Here is a 23,346-nt window from a genome sequence, read left to right as displayed (position 1 = left end):
GGGCCAGATAGAAGAATGGCCAAGAAATTGTGCAGAGGATGCAAAAGGTGATTTCCCCTCCTTCGCCGCCGCCCCCTCCTCCATAAATTTCTATTTAAAACCCCTGAAAGCCACTGGGGCTTGCCCAGTCCAAACCAGACAGAATTCTGTTTAAGAGAGTGACATTCAGTCAGGCTGTGATGGTCCATACCTGTGATCCCAGAACTTGGGAGGTGGAGGCACAAAGATCATGAATTTAAGGCCATTCTTGGCTACGTAACAAGTTCAAGACCAGCCTGAGCTACTTGAGACTCTGTCTCAAAGTAAATAAATTAGATAAAATACATACAGCCACGGTCAAGTTTTATTAAATCAAACAATTACACACAGGCTCATGAGGAAGTTGGCGACACCAATAGTTTCCCCCACTGCACCTTTATTGTTTGTTTAGTCCACTTTGCAGAATTACAGTTTGTCAAGAATCACACAGCCTGGTAGGTAGCGCTCGCTCCGGGGTGCCTCCCATCTTCCTAACCAGCCTTTCCCCTGTCTTTTATTTGTGTCAGTGTCCAAGGAGTTCTAAGGTTGTTTCCTGTTGTGTGGTGTGTGTGTGTGTGTGTGTGCGTGTGTGTGTGTGTGCTGGGTTGATCCTCAGCAAAGCGACAGGCTTTCCAGCCACAGTCACCATCCTCATCAGCATCCCACAACAGCATCCAAGTCCTCGCTGGGATAAGGAACTGGGCAGGTGAGGCTAGAATCTGACTCCATTGGGTGCCAGGAAACCTCAGGGAAGATTGCTGGTCTGAGCTGTCCTTTCTTCTTCCTTCCACCTCACAGGTGAGAGATAAAGACTCTCCCTCTCACCAGCAACTAAGAGAGCCTGGCTACTTGTGTACAAAGTATACGTCCTTCTGGTGGGGAAGAGGAGACATCTCTGGGCAGAGCCAGGTGCTCATGGGTATTTGATTTATAAAAGAGACTGGTCCCTTAGTGGAGCCCAAGAAATGACTCCTTCATGGTGCCATTTAAGGAAGGGGGCAAGCAGAGACATGCCCCTCCTTAGTGTCATCTGAATCCAAAGGGGGGGGGGTGCTGCCACTTCTGCCCTTGGCAGAATGAATACGGACCCTCTCCTTAAAGCTGTACACTGCATCCAGGTTGGGGCTGTGTTACGGAGCCAGAGAGCAGGGCAAACTTGTATTTATTCAACCATCCCTTCAGAGAAAAAAAAGAGCTTTGTGTGGGTGGAAAAACAGCTTTAAAATGTGCAGGGCTCCTTAACAGAGACCATTAAGTCCCCTCCCAATGCCCTTGAAGGGTCACTTGTCCCAGCAGTGTTTTTACAGCAGGAACTGTGTGTGCACTCTCACAGCGGGGAGGTCTCACTTCCCTCATATCCCACTGACTTCTGAAGAGATCCCACCCCACCCCCCACCTCCCCAGGCAGCTCACCAAGGAAGGGGTGGCTGGTGCACTGAACATTGAGCTCGCCCCGTTCCCATCTCTCACGGTCACAAAAATAAATAAATAAATAAATAAAAAATCAGAATCTGATAATCGGATGGTTACAGGAGCAAATGAGCAATACTGCACTTGAGCTGGTGACTGCTCTGTCCCAAGGGTGGCCTGCAGGCAGGGCTGCTCATCTTCCTCCTTGGTAGTCCCTTTAAAAACTGGAGACGCTGGCCTGCCACTCAGCCCTTGTTCATGCATAATTCTCAATAAAGACAGGGTGCATCTAAGGTCTGCATGCCCACAATCGTTTTATATCTCTGACAGAACAATGAAAAGCTGCTCAACAATCTTGAAGCACACACCAGCCAAGACCACAGCTGGTATTATGGGAAAATGTCCTCTAGACAAGAGGTGAGGAGGAGGGGAGAGAGGAGATGGGGGGGGGGAGGTGGGGAAGGATAGGGGAATTAAGAGATGGAAGGGAGAGACAGGGGAAAGAGAGAGGAGAGAAGGGAGGGGCAGGGATGGGAAGGAAGAAGAACCAGAGGGACAAGGCTTGAGATGAGCTGAGACAACTGGATGACTACAGACAAAAACATCTTGCAGCTGATGGAGCAAAAGCGATTAAAACCAAGAAGAGCTATGGGTCCAGAAGTGCTTCTCCAAATATTTGGTTCATGCTAAAAAATAGAGCACATTTATTAAAAATATAGATTTATAAACCTCGATATGAACAGATACACATATCAAGCCAATGAAAAAGGAAAAATAAGTTATCTCCCATATCAAACAGCTGGAAACATTTGATGAATGCAATGCCTGTCAACGAACCGCACCTAGAGCTTATTTATCTTGCCAGTCCTGGGAGGAGAGCAGCGGAGCTGCGACTCCCCCACGCATCCTCTTTCCAGTGTGAGATGTGGTCAGCACTCCAGGGTGAAGCACTTCCTCACCCTTGTGCTCACCACTGGTGCAGAAGGCTGGCCTTTCCAGCATCCTGCTGGGTCCCCTGTGGGAGTTCCTTGTGGCCTGAAGGAGTCCCACTGGATTCATTGTGCTTCAGAGTGTCTGCTCCTCACAGAAGGACAGGTTCATCAGGTGACCCGTCAGAAAGTTCGAAGGTGCATTGATGGAGCATTGTGTGGTCTTCAAACCTGCTGGCCCCCCCACAGTGTGTGGTCGCTGATATACGGATGCACAGGACCCTTGTCTCGTGGCCATCCTGAGGCCGCCGAGGTCTGAGTGGGGCCTTTCATAGAGTGGTATATATGTATACAAAGATGATAACGATCAGGTTCAGGATGGTCCCGATGATGCCCAGCATGGCCAACACGCTCTCCTCTTTGCTCTCTTTCTCTTGGCCTCCCCGGTCTTCGTCGTTTCCACTCGTGATTACCATCTTGGTTGCAAATGTCTTTATCTTCCTCTCCAGGCTAACCTGTAGTGAAGAGAGACAGAGCGAAAGACAGATCATTTCCCAGCATCCTCGCTGAGGCCAGGGGGGAGGGTGGGGTGACTCAGGACTACGTCATGGGTGGAAGTGACATCCACAGCATCTAACACAATCGTGGGAAACATCCCTCTTGGTCACTGAGAGATGGCAGAACATGGGGACCAGGGAGATGGCTCAGCCAGTCAAGTGCTTGGCTTGCGAGCTCAAGGACCTGAGGTAGATCGCCAGCCCCCATGAAGCGTGCACACGTGGTGGAACCCCAGTGTTGGGGTGTGTACTGGCTGGGTTTTGTGTGTGTGTGTGAACTGTGATACAAGCTGGAGCCATCACAGAGAAAGGAGCTTCCCTTGAGGGAATGCCTCCATGAGATCCAGCTATAAGGCATTTTCTCAATTAGTGATCAAGGATGGAGGGCCCATTGTGGGTGGTGCATCCCTGGGTTGGTGGTCCGGGGTTCTATAAGAAAGGAAGCTGAGCAAGCCAGGGGAAGCAAGCCAGAAAGCAGCATCCCTCCATAGCCTCTGCATCAGCTCCTGTTTCCTGATCTGCTTGAGTTCCAGTCCTGACTTCCTTTAGTGATGAATGGCTATGTGGAAGTGTGAGCTGAATAAACCCTTTCCTCCCCAACTTGCTTCTTGGTCATGATGTTTTGTGCAGGAATACAAACCCTGACTAAGACATGGAGGTAGACACAGGAGGATCCCTGGAGGCCCCTGGCCAGTCAGTCTCGCCTAATTGGTTAGCTTCAGGAAAATAAGAGATACAGTCTCATAGGAGGTGGAAAACCTTCCTCAGGATGACAGCCTGAGGGTGGCTGACCCTTGGCCTCAACGTATGCGCACACATATGCATGTGCACGCATGCATACACACACACACACACACACACAGACACACACACAGATCTAAGAACACAAGTTAAGGATTCCAGGGGTGAGATATTAATAACATAAAGACAATTCACCCTGACGTCAGCCATTGGGCCACCCACTCGGTGTAGCTTACTCTCTCCTTTCCTGGGAAGCAGGAACAGGTGTCTGGCTATTGCAGTCACAGTAAAACTAGTGGGTCAGTCACACCTAGGAGATGGGTCCTTCTCTGTGTTCAGGAAGGCACAGGGAGTATCCCAGTTACATGTGTTCTGAAGGTAGGAACAGGAATAGGCAGGCCAGAGGGAAGGTGATTCTGTTCCCAGAGAAGCTGTAAGCAATCACTGTGAGGTGTGAAGGAGGTGGCCCCACAAGAGACTCCCATGGTTGCTGGCAGGAATTCGTGTTGACACAAGTGCTCTGGAAGATCGCTTGACACTAGTTAGGAAAGCCAAGAGACACAGTGTACAGCTGGGCACCTGCTCTCCCAGCTGTGCACCTGGGGGGTGGGGGAGGCCAGCCTGTGTACCTGGAGACTGAGGCCACTTCAATTCTCCAGATGTAGAAGCAGCTGTCCCAGAAAAGGGCCGGAGGCTGCCCAGGTGTGCGTCAGTGCCCATGTGATACCAGAGCCACAAGGCTAGAATACTGCATGACAGTGAGGTGGCAGAGCTGCTGCAGCTGTCCCTAACAGCATGGAGCAAGCCCAGACACTGGAGGGAGAAAGCACCTCACACTAGCCTGTGTTTAGCCTGCCTCTATCTGTGAAGGCTCCAAACAGCACACTGTTGGACCTCGTGTGTTTTGAGTTCTGTTCCAAGCAAGGAGTTATGGCTGTGAAATTCATGGGTGTGCCTTCCTCAAGCCGTAGCAGTAAGGAACACCCAGGGGACACAGCAGCCTCCAGACATGCGGATCATTTTCTGCTGGGGGGTTTGCTAGTATCACTGTGAACGACAGGTGTATGTTTCTGCCATTCTTCTGTATGCCCTTGTGTATTTTTCGTGGGCAAGACTAATGTCTATACAGTAAGCTAGGTAGCTGGGTCACCCAGAGGTAGGGTCAGAGATTGAAGCCTCTACCCCAATTATACTTAAAATATGGTGACCTGTGGGGACTTAATGGGATGAGATCCGGGGACAGACCAGACTAGACTTCCTCCATGAGGAAACTGCATTTTTTTTTTTTTAGCAAAAGGCTTTCTGATACTTAGGGGTGGCATGGATAAATAATACATGTGCTGGTTGGTTTTGTCAATTGACCCAAACATGGACCTATCTGGGAAAAGAAGCCTGGCCTGAGAAGATGCTCCCAGCCAATGATCTGCAGGCAAATCTAAGGATCCTTTTCTTGATTAGTGACTGATGTGGGAGGGGCAGTGCTACCCCTGGGCAGTTGACTCTCGAGTTGTATAAGCAAGCTGCGGAGAACAAGCCAGTGAGCAGTGGTCTCTCAGGGCCTCTGCTTCAGTCCCTGCCTCCAGGTTCCTGCTCTGCTTTTCCACAATGGCAGACAATCCGCTGAAAGATGAAACAGGCCCTTTATTCCCCAAGCTGCTTTTGGTATTGTATTTATCACAGCAATGGGAATCCAACTAGGACAATTCATGTAGATAGACACATGTATGTTGCTATGTGTACAGACGTGCACACACCCACACACACATATACACACACTCACCACCCCCACACATGCTCACTCAAACATGCTTCCTCACACATCACTGGTTCTGTTTCTAGGGAGATTTCTAAGGTCAAATGATGTTCCAGGAAGTACATCCCAGGAGGATCACCTGGAAATCCAGGTGGTAGGAGTGAGGATCAACCACAAATGTCTTTCCACCTCTTCCATTGTGCATGTGATCCGGTGAATAGCCTGGGCCATACCTCACAGAGCAGTTCACTGTACTGAATACAATATACTGCCTTGGTGAAGGACAGAGCCCATCTGTGAGGCCTGCAGAGACAGGCACTGCGTGGGTGTGTGCAGACGTAAACAAATGACGTATTCCGAAGAAATGCTTTCTATTTTCTTCACAACTGTGGCTGGCTAGACTGGCTTTGAGTGGCCTCTGACCCCCAGAGTGGTAATGGGAAGTTTCTGTTTGGGCTTTCTTTTCTTTCTTCTATTTTCAATGTTGTATAAATGGAAACACTGTGTGTCTATGTGCATTGTGTGTGTGTGTGTGTGTGTGTGTGTGTGTGTGTGTGTGTGTGTGTGAGTGTGTAGCTTGATATACTCTTCAGTGCTAAGATTAAAAATGAGCCTTCTGCACCCCCAGGGGCCTCCCTTGGTGACCCGCTAAGTCACTGTCCTTTCCTCCCTCCTCTTGACAACTCTCCAGTGACTCTTAATGCTATGGGCAGCTTTGCTCAGTTTGGGAATTTTTACGAATGAAATCACACAGCATTCTCCCTTAGGAGATTGGCTTCTTCCCCTCGACATTGCTTCGTAAGACTCTGCCACGTGGCTGGCTGTAGCTCTAGCTCATGCGGTCCCACTTAGGAACAGAGGCCTTTTGGATCATGCAGGTGGTGGATGGCTCTCTTCTACTGCTGACAGGGATTCGAGAGGCGTTGGGTGTGGGACAATTGTGCATAGCACTGCCATGTGGCTATCCTTCCTGTGTTCCTTGTCTCCTGTGTCCTGCGTGCACACTTTGTAGGACAGCGATCTATGTTTAGCAAAGCTGAAGGGCTCTTCCAGTGAGCAGCCGCAAGCTCGCCTGCTCCTCCACTCCTGGGCCCTGGGTTGCCCTTGCTTCAATACACATCTCCCCACTCTTCATTTCAGACCATTTCAAAGCACACCGCAGATCTGAAGACTCTCCCGTTGGATGCTGCTGCATGCATGTTCCAATTAGATTCTCATATCCACTTACATTTTGTTCTGATGTAATGCGCACACGTGTAGTTTCTTCGTAGCTGCATATATTTGGCAGAGGAAAACATGCATGGGGTATGTGGGTGGAGGGCTCTGGAAGTACTGTCAAACAGATTTTCAACGCGGTGATATGAGTTTGCTCGTTGGCAAATGAGGGCGGACTCCCTTCCCCTTGATTTTGACCACTCTGTGGATCAGCCATTACATAAAACCTTTAAAAAATTACTCAGAAGCCACTCCTCATTCTGCTCTGGGTGGAGGGGTCTCCAAACACCAGTGCCGTCTTTACTGGGGTCTCTTGTTTCTTGTCTGTTTTCTTCTATGGGCTGAGAGTCCGGGAACAGGAGTGCTTAACCTGGTACTTTAAAGCACAGTGCCCAGTCATGCTGAGTGACCGAGCTGGTCCTGAGAGGGACCTGGCATCTCCCCATCTCTGCAGGGCGGGAGCTGAACAACCAAGCTGCTCTCAAGAGATGTGATTAGTGCTACCGTCATAACCAGAGTCCCCTCATCTCAGTCACTCAAGCACAACAGAGTGCCTGTCATCGAGGCTGGCTGCTTCGTTTCAAGGCTTAATTTAGCTCCTTCCCTGAGTTAACCCCAGATGGTTCTGACTCAGGAGGAATTGGAGGGCACAATCAGGTCGCCGGTGTTTACATCCCGAGGACTCTGCAGCTAACCAGAAAGGCCTTTCTGACCTACAGGAGAGCCGTAGCCTCAAAGTCCCCAGTTGCTGCTAGGATGTCAGCCCATACATACTTCCCCATAGAAACCACCTCAGGAGGGTGGCTAGACTCCTGGGAGCATAACCGAGGTTCTCACTGAAGGGAATGTGGAGGGCATTGTTAACTTAGGTAATACCTGGGCATAGGGCAGTGGGTGAGCAATGTGGACTGGAGAGCATGAGGGGCTGGAAGCTCAGCCTGGAAACAGGGGCAGCGACAGAAATGGAGTCAGGATAAACGCTTCCCGCCTCAGGCTGCTTCTTGACGTTTATCTGGCCCCCAGGAAGAGGTAAGTGATACACCACATTAAAAGTATGTGAAATTAGACCAGTAGCTCCTCAATTTCAGATGGAAAGCCAGGTGAGGGGATAGCATGAAAACTGGGATCTTTAAGAGTGCAGAGAAAGGAGTATGTTTGCGGTCACGGGGTAGAGGCAGCCGCCTTAAGACAGACAAGCTCAAGGGGGCTATGCCTGAAACCCTGACTATCAGATTACTTCCATAAAAATGAACAGTGGAAGTTGCAACCTAGGATGCATAGATATGGTCAGTGAATGATATATAGTGGTCTATGTTATATAACATACTATATATTTAACACACATTGCATATTAGTATTAAACCAGCAAGATAATGGTAAGCACACAATAGAAAAAAAAAAGTGAATAAAATCCTACCCAGGGACTTCTCTAGAGAGTAGCCACAGAGAAACTGAACAGTCATCAGAGAAATTAAAACAGCTAAGAGGCACCAGTCTGGCAAGGAAGACAGCTCCAGCCAAAGCATCAAAGACAGGGCTGTAGGAACACTAGGCTTCAGGGCCTGTCTGGCTGTAACCTTGGAAACCTGTATGTCACCTGGTAAAGCTGAGCACACTCAGTCCTGATGAGCTGCCATCTACCTCGTGTGACAAACCCTGAATACACCTGCGTATGCACGAGTCAGGGCGCATGGACAAGATCTTATGTTTATGGGCAGTAGATGTCCTCTTGGTGGAACGCTGGACACTGCAGATGGCCACAGGCCTTCATGATCCCTTATAGTGTATGTACAGTGCACACGATGTTGGGCTACCACAGGCACAATGTTGAGGGACAGAGCGTACAGCAGATAGAAGGCCACCATTTCTATAGGAAACCCAACACCACACTATTTGGAAGTATAAACCCGATGACTCCGCAAAAGAAAGCAATGGCGTGAACTCGCCAACACCGGGGCAGTGATTCCCACCAAGTACATGGGGTGGGTTGGTAGTGGAGGATGCTCTGAGGCTCTGGTTCTGTTTCTTAAGCCGCTGCCTGGCACACAGCACTTGTGTGTTGTAACATCATTTCCTGCATATGCCCCTTTTACTTATCCATGAACTAATAAACCAATTACAGATGTTCATAAGTGAACTGGTCAGTTAATAAACAATACCGAAGATAAAAATAAGACATTAATAGAAACAACTCTGTGGGTGTGTTTGCAAGTGGATGTTCATGAATGAATGGACAGGTGTAGGCATGGGGGTGTGTGCGTGTGTGCACATGGATGTGGGGGCCAGAGGTCAACCTCAGGTGTCAATCTTCAGCAGTCATCCACTTGTTTCTGGTGGTACTTAGACGCAGTGCTTGCCCATTAGGCTAGGCTGGCCGGCTAGGGAGCTCCAGCGATCCCTTATCTCTAGCTCCTGCACACCACTGAGATAATGCACACACTACCACGCTTAGCTTTTTACACGAATACTAGGAACCGCATTCAGCTCCTCATGGTTGCCTGGCAAGCTCTTTGCCAACTGAGTCAGCTCCCCAGGCTCCCAAGAGAAACAACACTTAAACAACCATACCATACCTAGTGTCACGTTAGCTGTCCAAGAAGCCCTTCCTTGCCACCAGAAAGAAGGTCATGATTGTGCAAAGACAGAATACTGTTCACAGCCTAGCATCCCTAAGGTGCAAAATTGATGGGCCCCTCACTTTGAGCAGACTCAGCAGACTGGTCCTCTGCTGGGCTGCTCCTGCTAAACACACTGGAGAGTTTTAATCGCTTGCCTAACTGGGATGCCTGTCTTGGGAAATAAGCCACGAGTACACAGTGATACAGTGTTGCAGGGATCTGCCCGTGGACACAGCGGGAGATTAGGGAGAGTAGAAGGGAGGGAGGGAGGGCTCTGTGTGCTTGCTGGAGTCACAGCTGGGCAGAGGCAACAAGGATACTCACAGCAGCTCACAGCATTGTCCAGTGCTCAAGCGTCCCTCTGTCTCAGCATCTCAGGTTTCCTCTGGAAAATTACCCTCCATCGTGGGCGCTGTCAGTCAAGGCACTGAAGGGATGCCCTGCATCCGGATAAGTTTACCAAACAGATGGGTCTCTTTCTACCCTGGACCTTATAAAGAGATACAAAGTGGGGCCACCTCAAATTCTCATTCATCCACACTGATAGCCAATGGAGATACATCCTAGCCACTGTGCCCAGGGGAGAGCCCACTGATGACTGCCTCTTGGAATTAGCCCTCTGCAGAGCTTCACTCATCAGCTCCTTGGGCACCCAAGAGCAACCCCCACATAGGAATACTGTTTGTGCTAAAGCCAGTCGGAACCTGTTGTGATGGACAATTATCCCAGGAAACCAGAGAACATTTTCCTGTCCAGAATGGATATTCAAAGTTATTCTGTTTTGAATTCCTCATTTGATACCTAAAATCTCCTACAAGGACGGCCCGACCTTTTAAGACTGCAAACCATTTTTTTAAATGTGAAAAATTTGTTTTTAAGTCAGTTCACAGCTTTGTGTTGGATTGTCCTCAGCCATATGCAGCTGTACACAGCCTCGTGAACTGTGGGCTGAACGTGCCTGCTAGAACTCGACGGAGGGTTAACAGGATTCTCCTCATCATTCTGCAACTTACCACCTCTCAACCCAGCTGATTCCGCCCTGACAGCTGATTCAGAAACGTTCTCATCTGTCTTAAAATAAAATCTCTTCGCTCCATCTTGCCCCCAACTGGGGCCATCTCAAAAACTAGTCGCTAAGCCAAGGTGAGGCCTCATCACCCTCAGTAAGATCTCTGTTTGTGAAAAATTACCATCAGTAGCTCTGGCTTTGGGTATGGCAGGGACCCTAGCTTGTCTCCATGGCTGAGCAGCTGTGTGATCTGCTCAGGATTCTGGATCCCTCTGAACCTCAGATGCCTCATCTTTAACATGGTGGAGGGGTAGCATGTAGGCTGAAAGATAAAAGATGCACTGAGTGAATGGCAGCTGCCATGCTCAAGGGTGACACTGATGGGAAACTCTTCATGAGACCTCCTTTCCCTAACTCAGCACCTTCCTGCTCCTCACTTATGCAGAGAGCCCAGATCACCATAGCCCTTCTCTCGGGAAAGCTCGCACTAAAACAAGAGATTACACTCGTGTAGGGTTTCCAGTCTACATGCAGGATTTTCTCTTCCTTCTTCTGGAATGTTCTGACATGGCCAACCTTCTCCCACCACATGAGCTTCCCTCTTCTCTCCAGAGTGAGAAGCACAGCTGGAACTCAAGCCTGCTCTGCTAGCAAATTGGCAGGAGAGGCACGGTGGAGGGACGGCCAGTTTCAGTAGTCTACTGTGGTTTGTTCTAGATACTTTCTGTTGCTATGAGAAAACTCTCGAACCAAAAGCAACCTGGGAAAGGAAGGGTCTGTTTCATTTCCAGGTCACGTCATTGACAGCAACCAAGGCAGGGCCTCAGGCAGGAACTGAAGCAGAAACCATGGAAGATTGCTGCTTGCCTTCTTATAAAGCCCTGACCCACCTACGTAGGGCGCCACCCACAGTGGACTGTACTCTCACAAACCAGTTATCTTCAGTCAAGGCAGTCTCTCCTGTATCACAGGCCAATCTCAACTGAATGTCCCCCTTCCCAAATGACTGTAGGTTTTGTCAAGCTGACAGTGAACTTTACCAGCACATAGTTGAGCGTAAAATGCTTCCCCACCGAGGCTCCTGGACTTGAAGACTTGGTGGCCGGGTAGTGGTGCTGCTTGGGAAGGTTACAGAGTTTTTAGGAAGTTGAACCTTCCTGGAGGGAATGGATCAAAGTGGACTAGTGCAGGGTGTGTGTGTGCGTGTGTGTGTGTGTGTGTGTGTGTGTGTGTGTGTGTGTTATAGCTTGGCTCCACTTCCTGTTCATTTTCTGCTTCCTTACTGCTGATACAATGTAACCAACCAGTCTCCTGTTGGATGTCACTGAGTTGGGCCCTACAACCTGGAACTGGAAGCCAAAGTAACCGCTCCCTCCCCTTCTTCAAGTTGTTTTTGTAGGGCATTTTATCACAGCCCCAAGAACCGTAATTACTACAGCTCCTACACTGCTCCTGGCACGCTCTGACCTGATGCAAGGACGGAGTTCTTTCTTTATGAGTTCTCTGCATTCATTTCTCAGAGAAGCTTACTAGGAATTGGAGATCAACCCTAGCAGAACCAGTCAACGATCAGCAGCAAGCTGGGGGCGCAGAGAATGATGGTGTAGTTCTTAAAAAGCAATGGTGGCAAAGACCATGTAGCAATAAGGAAGTCATGCACAGGAAGGGAAGACGAAGGGTATTAAAATTCAGGTCCCCTTTACAAATAATAACTTTAATAAGCCTTACTAATATAGGAAAAAAATGCCCGAGGGGGAAAAAATTCAGAAATTTTCTGCAGCACAGTTGGTTGTTATTTTGTTTGTGTCCCATTCTAAGCAATCGATACCAAGTGGCTAAAACAATGAAGACCCTGAGCGCTTCTGTTTTATCTCAGTCTTAGAAGAACAGCTGCTCCCAGGTGCCAAGAGGAAGGCACTCATTGCCGGTGTGTGTGAGGAGAGACATGCATGCCTGTCTGTGTCTGCTGGCGAGGCAAGAGAGGGTCAGAAACGGGTTGGAGCTGGGTGTGAAAACCGTAAAGGATGAAACTTCTAGGGCTAGGGAGAGAACTGAGCTGGCAAAGGGTTTGTCTTGCAAGCATGAAGACCAGGGTGTCCAACCCAGAATCTACATTTTAAAGGAAAGTTCCCAGACTGAGGAGAAGGCTTAATGGGCAAGAGGGGTTTGCTGTGTAAGCGTGCGAACTGCGGTTCAGATCCCTAGCTCCATGCACCTGGAACACCAGCATGGAAGGGAGGGCAAATGGGGTCAGGTGGGGATGCCGGGCTGTGAGTCTAGAAGAGAATAATGATCTCCATGTCCATGAAGAGATCCTGTCCCAAAGCAACAAAGGAACAAGGCAGAAAGCCATGGAGGACACCTGGCATCCTCCCCCAGCCTCTGCATGTACACAGGGATGTGTGCACCTGAGCACAGACATACACACACACACACACACACACACACACACACACACACCAAGCATGGTGGTATATACTTATAATCTCAGCACTGGGGCATGGGTACAAATAGATCTCTGGGTCTCACTGGCTAGCCAGAAAGTTCCAGGCCAAAAGGAGATGCTATACCAAAAAAAAAAAACCCAACAAAGTATATGGCTTCTGAGGTGTAGCCCTCAGACACACACACACTCACACACACATGCATGTACATGCACACACATATGTATACATGTATGCACATACACATATCTGCACACACACATGTATACACATACAAACATATGTGTGCACTCATATATGTACACACACAGGCACACACACATATATGCACATACACACATTGGTGAATGTCTCAACACTCTCTGGACAAGCAGAACTGTTATCCGGAGTGGGAGTTTGCATCAATATCTTTCCCCCCTGGCTTCTTTTCAAAGCAACGCCCATCTCAGAATTCCATCTCTGCTCCTTGTGTGAAAGGCACCACATGCTCCAGAAGGAAAGGGAGAAAGCCTTGCGCCCATGCACACTCTATCCTCCCTGCATCCTCGCTCTGCAGCCAGCCACCCAGCTTGATTGTCATTCCAAGCACTCCCTGCTCAAGAACACTTCCATACATTGGGATGAGGAAGGTTCATTCTGGCTCTGTTTACAAGGACAATCTGCTGTCTTTATATTCAGACTCTCCGGTTGACGAGCCCAGGGGATGGGGCTGGAGGGCTGGGACAGCATCAGCTTTTCCCTCAAGAGAAGACCTGGGTGGTCTCCGAAATCACTCCTTGAGCATCCTCTGAGCATGAATGATGGAGTTACATGTCAGACAAGGCCTATGTTTCCAGGTCTAAATGCAAGCAGCAGACCATGGAGGCCATGTGAGCTCAGGGCACTGGGGAAACCCAGAAGGTGGAGGTGGGGGGATTCTAACTGCCTGGGATGGCACACCAGGAATCACTCCAGGAAGATGGTTGGTCTAAGCTGAAGTGGAAAACCAGAATGAGATTATCTTAGTGAGTACAGGAGAGAGTACGTGAGTGAGAGGCTGACAGGTTTGTAAGGGAAATGGGACTATGAATACACATGGGGTATTGCAAGGCGAGTCCACAAAGATCAAAGTTAGGCAGGAGGGGCTGGGCTGGAGGGTGAAGCAGGGATCATAGCCGAAGCCCTGTAAGCTTCCGAAAGCCATTTTGGAATTTATTCAGTAGATGCAAGGGGGACACGGATGTTCATATCCTATTTATTTTCTCAGTCACACACATTCACTATTGACACACTCCCCTGTATGCATGAGATATTTCATAATAAAATTTTAAAGCTCAATTAGCTCCTCAAATCAAACCACAGTAAGCAAACACCGCTGGCTGGCTTGCTGGCTAAAACAACACACCTTGCTTCCAGCTCAGCTGGTGCTGCGCACACGGATCTTACTTCCTGCCTTTCTAGCTCTCAGGACAGGAGCTGAGAGTTCTCTGCAAGTGGCCAACTTCCTGTCCTCACATAAGGTCCTCAGAAGGGGTGGGGCAAGAGTTTTTTCAGGGGACAGACTCCTCAACCTGGCTCTGTGCACAGCTCAGGTGGTCACAGAATGGCCTGGTGTTGTAACACAAGTTACCTGAAGGAGGGTGGAAGCCGGGTCATTCTGCAATTGCAACCCCACCCTGACCAGCAGCTCCTGAGAGCCACTGAAGACAGGAAACATTTGTAAGACATTTAGCCTGCTCAACAGAGCATCACAGTTATGACTATTAATTAGAGCTCTGCCTCGCTAATCGCTGCAAAGCATCTGGACCTAGCCTCGTGCTTGGTACGTCTCACACTGTACCCAGTTACTGCTTTCCAGTTACATAAGATGACAAGAGTCAAGGCTATTGAATAAGCAAGAATGTGGACCAGGATCTGTATGGTCTCCCCCATCTATCTACCCAGAAAAGGACTTCAGAATTAAAAATCAAAACGAGAGACAAGGTACACAGTGAGAATTTTTAAAATTTAATAACAGTAGCATCTATAACTGTATTCCAAGAATCTTTAAACATTTATTTAGCATCTATTATATGCCAGGACCCGTTCTAGTACATTAGGGATGCACCACGAGAAGCAGACAAATATTATTCTTATTTTAGAAACAAGGTCTTTGGTCAAAAATGATTTTTTGTGAACACCTACACTGTGCCAGGCACTGTCTGTAAGTACCAGGAAGATCAATGTGGCTAAAGCAAAGATCTCAGCAGAAACTGAGGCAGGAGCTGCACGGATGCCTCCCCCAGCCTGCCCAATGCTTCAAATGCCACACTCTCACCCCAGTGCGGATGCTTGTATACTCTTCTTGACTTACATAACCACTGGTCACTCTCAGAGGTGCAGGCTTTATTCTGGCCACATCTGAGCATCTTTCATCCTGGCCTGTGGTCATCCTTTTACCCGGTCTTTCTGCACTAACCCATGAGTTTGTCTGGGATGGATGATCCATCTCCACAACCTCCAACCCTAGGTCTGCTATGAAGGCACTGTGCTACTCCAAGAATAAACAAGATAATGCACGGATGATAGGTAGGCTCTGATGGTGAGTGGAAGACTGAGTGATGGATGGGTAAGTATGTAGACAAATGATGGGTGAATTTATGAATGGATGATGAATAGGTGTGTATATGGATGGATGGATGGATGGATATATGGATGGGATGATGGATATATATATATATATATATATATATATATATATGAATGATGGATGGATGGATGGATGAATGGGAAGATGGGTGGATGGGCAGATGGATGAGTGGGTGGATGCATGGATAGATGGATGGATGGATGGATGGATGGATGGAAAGAACTAAGGAGAGCCTGGAGAGGTCAGTCCAGGTTATAGAAAAAGCACAGGAACCAGAAGAGCTAGGTGGTGAGAATAACCCAGATGCCCAATAGGGTGCCACTATGTATGGATACCCATCAAAGAGAATCTGTGTCTAAATAGCATGTGCTAGTCCCTGGATCACCAAGCAGGGTCAGCCAGGTACTGCACATGTACCAGAACATGTGTGTGGTAGGGAAGACCTAGGGGAGACAACGGAGTCCTTTGCCTCAAGGCGAGGACTGTCCCTTCTGGCTCTGCAACTTCTTGTGTCTTCTGTTCTCACTATCTAAAAATGGTGAAATCTGTGCCAAACTCAAAGCATGACACGGGGAGCTCAAAGACAAGACTCAATTCCCAGCCCTGCCTGCTCCTGGGGAGAGCCTGACCGATTCCTCCCGGAGGAGTCCATCCTTCCGGACAAGGAGAACAGTTGGGTTGACCATCGTCAAGAGCCCTTGGTGGTCTGGCTTAGTTTCTTTCTCGCCTTGAAGTCTGATGACAAGAAAGGTCATTTCACTGTGTGCTGTACTGAAAGAAAAACAACAAGCCAAAAACCTTGAACAGCACTATATGGAGAAGAGTGAGCTCCCCATACTCACACTTAAGAATAAATTAATCAGCATTTCCCTTACTCAGTGAAAGAACATATTTTTAGGTGTGGAAAATTAATTATACCAGACTAAACTTCCCTGAGGAGTGCAAGTCACCAGGTAGTCCTGAGCCAAGGGCACAGAAGCTAAGCAGGGGACATGAGACCTAGGCTTGAGAGACTGTTGTTCCTCAGCAAAGCTACCCTTCATGGCTGCCACCTCCTCAGGGGTACAGAATCCACTGAGAAGTCAACAGATTCCACCCCACCAGAGGACAAGCAAGACACACGGGCAAGGGTGGGGATTTGCATTCATGCGTGGCTCCAAGGAGCTGGGCTGTAGAAGCTCACACAAGCCAAGGTGGTGATGGCTTCATCAGGTGGCAGGATCCCATATGGTCACCTTCATTTCACACAGATCTCATTGATGGCTAAGATACTAAGACCCTTCTGAGCAACTATAATTTTCACCTCTGACCACAGACATCCAGGAGGAGCAATAGCAGCCTAGCAACAATATGTATGCCTGGTACCCAGCTCTAAGTCGGAGTACACCATTCTCCAACAGAAGCAACCAGTGCTCTTCTGAGAAAAGCCCTGACACTCTGTAGTGCCACAAAGTAACAAAGTGCTCAAAAAGATCAGTGGGAGGGCTGGCAGGGGATGCTAGCGTAAACCTGAACAGCCCTCAGTGCCCAGAGCTGGAACAACATGAACTAGGGGAAAAGTCCAGCATCAGATGGGCACTCGTAAAGTAAAATCCACACCTGCGAGTCTTTATTGATCACATAAAGGAATAAATGTGTGGGCGGGTCAGTTGTTTCTTCCAGTAGAGCCCCAGATGATACCCGCAAAAGGAAACAGAGATAAATGATTGCCACCAGCAACAGCACTATGCAGTAACCATGGACCAGACCCACTGAGGAATGCTGGAACTAGTGAGAAATGTTTGACAGAAAGATTCACATGCTCTTAAGCTTCTCTTCCAGGATTGCGATAAAGAAAGGAAAGATGGCTGCTCTACCAATCTGGTGGAAGGACCTTAACCAAGCAATCAAGGTCAACATTGCCATGGAGATCCTGACGTCTCATACCCTGATATGAGGGACCAAGAGGGACACAGAATGGCTCCAGGGGAATCTGTCCTAAAAAGTTCAACCTTACCCATGGCCAAGTCAAGAGACAGACATTGGGTAAACTTTCTCAGTGCTCTTCTGAAATGCCAAGGTCGTGGAAGATGAGCAGTGGTCACGGGTTGGAGGATACTGAAAAACGCTATTCACCACCTGCACATACAAAAGGTACTGGCGTCATCTGAGTGTGAGCTTGGTAAAATGGCAGACTGTTTTCTCTAAATCTAAAGCCCCCCAAAAGAAGTAGTTCAAGAGATGACAATGTCCACTTCTTGTACAGTCTGTCCAGCCCAGATAGACACCAGACAGGAGCCTCTGTTGCTCCAGCTTTAGGACCATCTGACTCCAGGACATGGGAGACTCATAGGAAACGACCACTGGGTCCAGTCAACACAAGCCACAGAGTCAAGAGAGCTAGTAATAATATTTGTTTCCGTGCCATGCACTTTAGGGTGAGGGGCGGGTTACTTATCAGTGAACACTGGAAGGCAGGCTCAAGGAGGCTATGTTTGCCATCCTAAAGGAAAAGGTGTTTTCTTCAGGCAGGAGTAAGAGATTCTGGTGACATCTGAGACAGGCAGGTTGAAGCCTTCTGAAGAGACTCAAAGAATATGAACCTCAGTTTTCTCATCTGCAAAGTGGGGAGAATAATTCTCTGGGCAGTCCAGCAAGAACTGTGAGCCGAACAAGCTTGCTGGGTTTGTAACTGTATCCTAAGTCCGTCACTATGTATGTAGGGGAGTTGGGGGAGGTGCTTATTCTAGAATCCTGGTGACTTCATGTCTTCATCCTCACAAATGAGATGGTCATGGAGCACTTCTGGGTAATGGGTTTGGTTGTCTCTTACAAGAACTGTCACTACATGCTCCGTGCTAGCTAAGCCACCAGGTAGGCAGGAGACGTTATTCTAAGCACTTCAAAACTGCTCATGCAATCAGGAGATACGAGTTTGTGCATGTGTGTGGCCAGAGGTCAACCTCAGACACCATTCCTCAGGAGCCATCTGCCTTGTTTTTGAGACAGGGTCTCTCCTTCTGGAGCTCACTGACCATGCTATACTGGCTGGGCTATGAGTCTTGAGCCATTTGCCTGTTTCCACCTTCCTAACGCTGGGTTTATAAGCGTACACCATAAAGTCCAGATGTTTTCAAACCGTTTCTGCGGCTCAAACTCAGACCCTAGCAAGCACTTTCTCAACTAAGCTATCCCCCTGCCCCCAGTCCTCTGAGCGTTCACACTTGCAACCATGGGGAAGGGGAGACACCGCCATCGTATTTCATAGATGAAGGATGTCAGCTCTGTAGGAGGAAGATGGAGGGAGATGGCTGCCAGCAGGCCTCCCAGATGGACCCACAGCTGGCAGGGCACAAAGCAAAGACAGATCCAGACCCACACAGTCTGGACAAGCCCACAATCTAAGCGTGTCACTAAAGAGCATCTGTGCCCCCATCTCTCGGCCACAAAATGAGACCATACTCCTCAGCTGGTAACTGCTGCCCACATGAAATAAGGCACATTCCAGAAGCTGTTACAGCCTTCTTCCTTCCTTCCTTGCCATGCTTTATGGCTCAACGTTACACATAAATGCTATCTGCTTCGGAAAGTAGACATTGTAACACCTTAAATCCCCCCAAGGAAAAGGCAAAAGCTTTTAAAGAAATTTTACCCGGTGACCCTGTTCAGATCACAAATCAAAGAAGCTGGAGGGTGTGCAGGGATGTGAAGACCTCAACTCTTGGCAAAGTGGACAGCCACTGTCTAGACTCTTTGCCCCTAGGTTCAAGCTGAGAGGTGGCAACAGGAGATTGGCAGGGATGTGGCCAGACAGTGCACTTAGGCTTCCCACACTACCTCACGTAAGTAGCACTTACGTGTAGCAGGGTCCCTGTTTCCAAACACCCTGGAGAGATCTGGGGTCTGCGCAGAACGGCTTTATAACTGAGATTTCCCCAGTACTCGGCTCTTGAAGAGCAAATGGCTGGGCTGGGCTAGCGCTGGATAAACAGCCTTTATGAATCTCCTCTGCAGGGTGCTACCCATCTGAATTTCACTTACTCGGGAGCATTTACATTTTAATGTGATTTTTTCCGACAGGACCAGACAGCTGGGTGGGTTTTACCAGCTCCTGAGATGCAGGGAAAAAAAAACTCATCTCTGCATATGAATCCTTGCAATCATTTTTGAGTGTGTCCAGGCTGGAAATGGCACCTTCTGGACTTTCTGGATGATAACTTCCTGAAGAAAGAGCTATTGACAGGCAGAGAAAAGCCAGGCAGACAGTTGTGATCCAATGCTTGTCCAGAACTAATAGGGAGAAAAAGGATTTTTCCCAAGTGCTCCCATCACTAAAAAATGCGCACCATGCCATCCCTGTCTACCTACTTCAATTCTGCCATGTTCTCCCTCAGTCAACCCTACATCGATGGTACTGGCATCCTTGGTCTTTTGTGAATGTACCATCTCATGCCCTTCACACTCTTTCTTTCCTCCAGTGGCATGCTTTGTTCAGACCTTCAAGCTGGTGTTTTCTAACTTAACATACAGATGTCACCTTCTGAGCACAGGTCCCCCCACTTCTCTTATCCCCACCCCCATCAGAGTAATGGTTAGTGTTAATGGTCAATCTGACAGGAGTTAAAACAACCTGGGAGAAGGGACTCAGCATCCCTTTAGGGGTTTTCTTATTTGAATTGAGGTGCACCATTCCCTAGCTGGGATCCCAGGCTATACAAATGGAGAATGGGAACTGAGCAGCAACAGGACTTTCTGCTTCCTGATCATGGATACAATGTAACCAGCTGCTTCAAGCTCCTGCCACCTTGAGTTCCCCATCGTAATGACTGTACCTTGAACTTGACCTGGGAGCCAAAATACTTGCCTCCGGATCTGCCTGTCTCCACCTCCCCATCACAGGGACCTCAAGCATATACCACTTCATCCAACATGTTTTGAACATGCCTTCTGGGGGATACTTTCAGGTCCTCATGCTTGCAAGGGAAGCACTTTATCTACTGACGGGAGATCTTTATCACCTGGCATCTGTCGGGAGCCTGATATCCAGGTGACCTCACGGAATTCCTGCCTATAGAAGGCATGAGTGCAGGTGTAGAGGACCCTGGCCCCCAGTGTCAGGAAAGGAACAGATATTAAAGCCATGTGATCTAATTCCTACGGAACCCTTCCTCTTCTCTAGGAATTTCACCCATGGTCACACAGCATTCCCTCAGAGCATCGTAGAGCATGTGGCTGCATGAGTGGAGACTTCTCAAAGCAGCATGTAAGCCACTGCTTCTGACAGCTCTGGTGGGCAGAGTTCTCACAGGGAGTCACATTTGTTTCTGTCTCTCTCTACAGCCCCCCCCCATCCCTTCTAAGGCTGGGTCCTACATCATTTCTTACCCATCACAAGCATGAGGTTTGAAAAGAAAAGGAAATCAATAAATAATTACAGGAAATAAAAAACTGAGAAAGCACACTTTCATAATATAAGAAAGAAAGAAAGAAAGAAAGAAAGAAAGAAAGAAAGAAAGGAAAGAAGGAAGGAGAGAGGGAGAGAGGGAGAGAGGGAGAGAGAGAGGGTAGGGGCAGCCTTCCTCAGCCAGGACTTGCTACACCCTGTTGTCCTGACCAGTGGATGACGGCTCAGCTTGGATGGTCTTATCCTGTTTGAAGGTGTGAACTGTTTGTTAAGGCTGCTACTGTCACAAAACTCAGCATAACTCCCCCTCCACACAGGTCCTTCCCTGGCTACCTACCGTGTGGTCAGTGCTAGGACTTGTCCTAGATTACAGTTTGCCTTTCCCCAGCAAGAAGCCACCACCTGTCAGGGCCAACACAGTCTGTCGCAGCCCTGTGCCTGAGGTGGATCGATACCGGGTCCTCATCTGCCAAGAGCCCCTCATATCCAGCCCAGCCCCAGTGGCCTCTGCTCATGGTACCTCAGTTCCCTGAAACCATTCTGCTCCCTTCAGCCAGCCCACTGCCTTCTGGAGGGGGGTGGGGGGGGGGAGCATGCCCTGCTGTGCAGACATCAAGCTTCTTGTATTGAAAGAGCAGTTTTGTGCTTACAGGGAGATTCCACATATAGCCGCTGCATACATGGGAACATAAGGAAATAAATAAAACATCCAAGGAAGTGGCTCCCTCTGAGGCTCTTGCCAAGCTGGAAGGCTCTGAAGAGCTTCTTAAAAAAAAAAAAAAAGAAAGAAAGAAATGTTTACTGTTTCCTCTCTTCCTGTCAGAAGATTCTACAGACAAAAGTTCTTAGCAGCAGCAGACAGTGAAGGTAACGTGAGTTGAAGTGACCGCTTAATGTTTATGTAACCTTCTCCTAATTCCGTGCTGTGTGGTCCAGATTCTGTGTCCTCACCAAATCCGCGTGTTGGAGTTTTAGCTGCCAAGATGATGGTATTAGAAGTAAAGTTCTCTGAAAGAGGTGATGGAGTCAGGAAGCCGAGGCTCTCAGGGATGGAATGCCAGTGCCCTGATGGTAAGCAATCCAGAGAGAGCCCTCCCTGCTCCTATACCACAAGAACACAGTAAAGACAAAAAAAAAAAAAACCCAAACCAAACCAAAAATAAAAACAAACAAACAAAAAACCCAGGTTAAATTAAAATCCTGTCTGAGAACCTGGCCCTGACCACTTGCAGTCTGACAGACACCCAGTGACTTACGGTGTATTATATAGACATCTGGAGCCCAACTTTTAACAGCGTCCAACCCAAACGGCCAATCTCAAGAACAACACAATCTGTGCTGTAAAATTTACTACTTAACGAGGTGGCAAAGATGTCTCCTCACTGATCTGGATATGGACTCCCCACAAACAGCCCACAGGATAAGACCAGGGAACTTGTCATTAACTGTTGTGAGAAGACTCCCATTCATTCTCAGGGTGTGGTCCCTTCTGTGGGAACTCATATGCTCGCGGCCATCCCACAGTGGATTTTTCAGTAAGTTCCCTGTCTGCTCGTATTGGGGGAAATCCCTTTACTGCGCAGATCACGTGTAGCTAAGGTGTCATTATGATCTGGGAAGCAGTTCCTCACCAGACACTGAAGCTGGACCTAAGACTTCCTGGTACCCACAAGGACTAAGACGTCTATCTGTCTGAAGCCAGAGCCTTCACTGACTATGTCTCGCTGTGGTGGAGATGTCTGTCCACGTGATCCTTGGACTCCAGGAGTCCTTTCAGTGAGTGTGACCCCACAGCAGCCGGCAGGCACACTGGGTTCCCTATGTGGTATTCATGGCAGTGTCTTCTGATCTGAAAGGGAGACACTCAAGCTTCTAGTGGTGCTTGTTAAACATCTGGTACGGAATGGAAGGCCTAGCCTTTGGCCAAGGATGTTGGCTCAGCACAAAGAAACTAGTATGGTAGAATGGGGTCACTCAGCTCCCAAAGGCTGGGAACAACTTAGACTTTGGAACAAGGGGGACACAAATGCCACACTTTCCCAGAAGCCTATCAGCAAGAAAGAACAGCTTTAACAGTCAGAAAAGATGAAGCCCCTCGACCCTAAAATCTACTTGAAATCTATCAACTGCTTTGAAAGACAAGTAGAGTGGAGACTGGGAAGTCTATCAGCAGATGCCCATTTCCTCCTTCTGTGACTCTGGCCAATGATGAGGTCTTCCTGAGCTTGCTGTCAGGCATACTTGGTAGATATTGGTAGCTGGTTCCAGGATCCTCATGGATATAAAAATTCACGAGTGTACAAGTCTCACACAAAAATGCACAGTGTTTTCTTTCAGTCCACAAGCCTCCTACCTACTTCACACTGTCTTTAAATTTCTTATAACCCTTAATATGATGTGAACTTCGTTTAAGTCATTCTAGGGTGTTCAGCAAATGATGGTTTGAAAAAAAAAAAAAAACCCGCACACATTTGGTGTAGGTGTAGGCTGTATCACTACAGGCCTGCCTAACCATAAATAAGTACCCAGTCTGCAGCATGGACTCCACAGAGACAGAGGTGGACCCTAGCCATTAATTAGACTGCTCTCAACCCTGGATGAGCAGCATATAAGGAACCAGAAGAGTATGTAGAGGGAGATTAAAACAAACACAGAAACTGA

General features: G+C 48.4%; 1 long non-coding RNA gene across 1 annotated transcript in view; it reads right to left on the bottom strand.

Annotated features, from left to right (window-relative positions):
• Window positions 1-325: 325 nt before the first annotated feature.
• Window positions 326-23,346, bottom strand: part of LOC110307483 — a 47,590-nt gene continuing 24,569 nt past the window's right edge. Inside the window, exon 3 of the long non-coding RNA XR_002379399.1 lies at window positions 326-2,872. This is a non-coding gene — a long non-coding RNA (uncharacterized LOC110307483). The remainder of the gene's footprint in view (window positions 2,873-23,346) is intronic.

This window comes from Mus caroli, chromosome 12 (genome assembly GCF_900094665.2).
Source record: "Mus caroli chromosome 12, CAROLI_EIJ_v1.1, whole genome shotgun sequence".
Lineage (NCBI taxonomy): Eukaryota > Metazoa > Chordata > Mammalia > Rodentia > Muridae > Mus > Mus caroli.
Note: the sequence above shows the minus strand (reverse complement) of the source record. Positions and strands in the feature narration are given on the sequence as shown.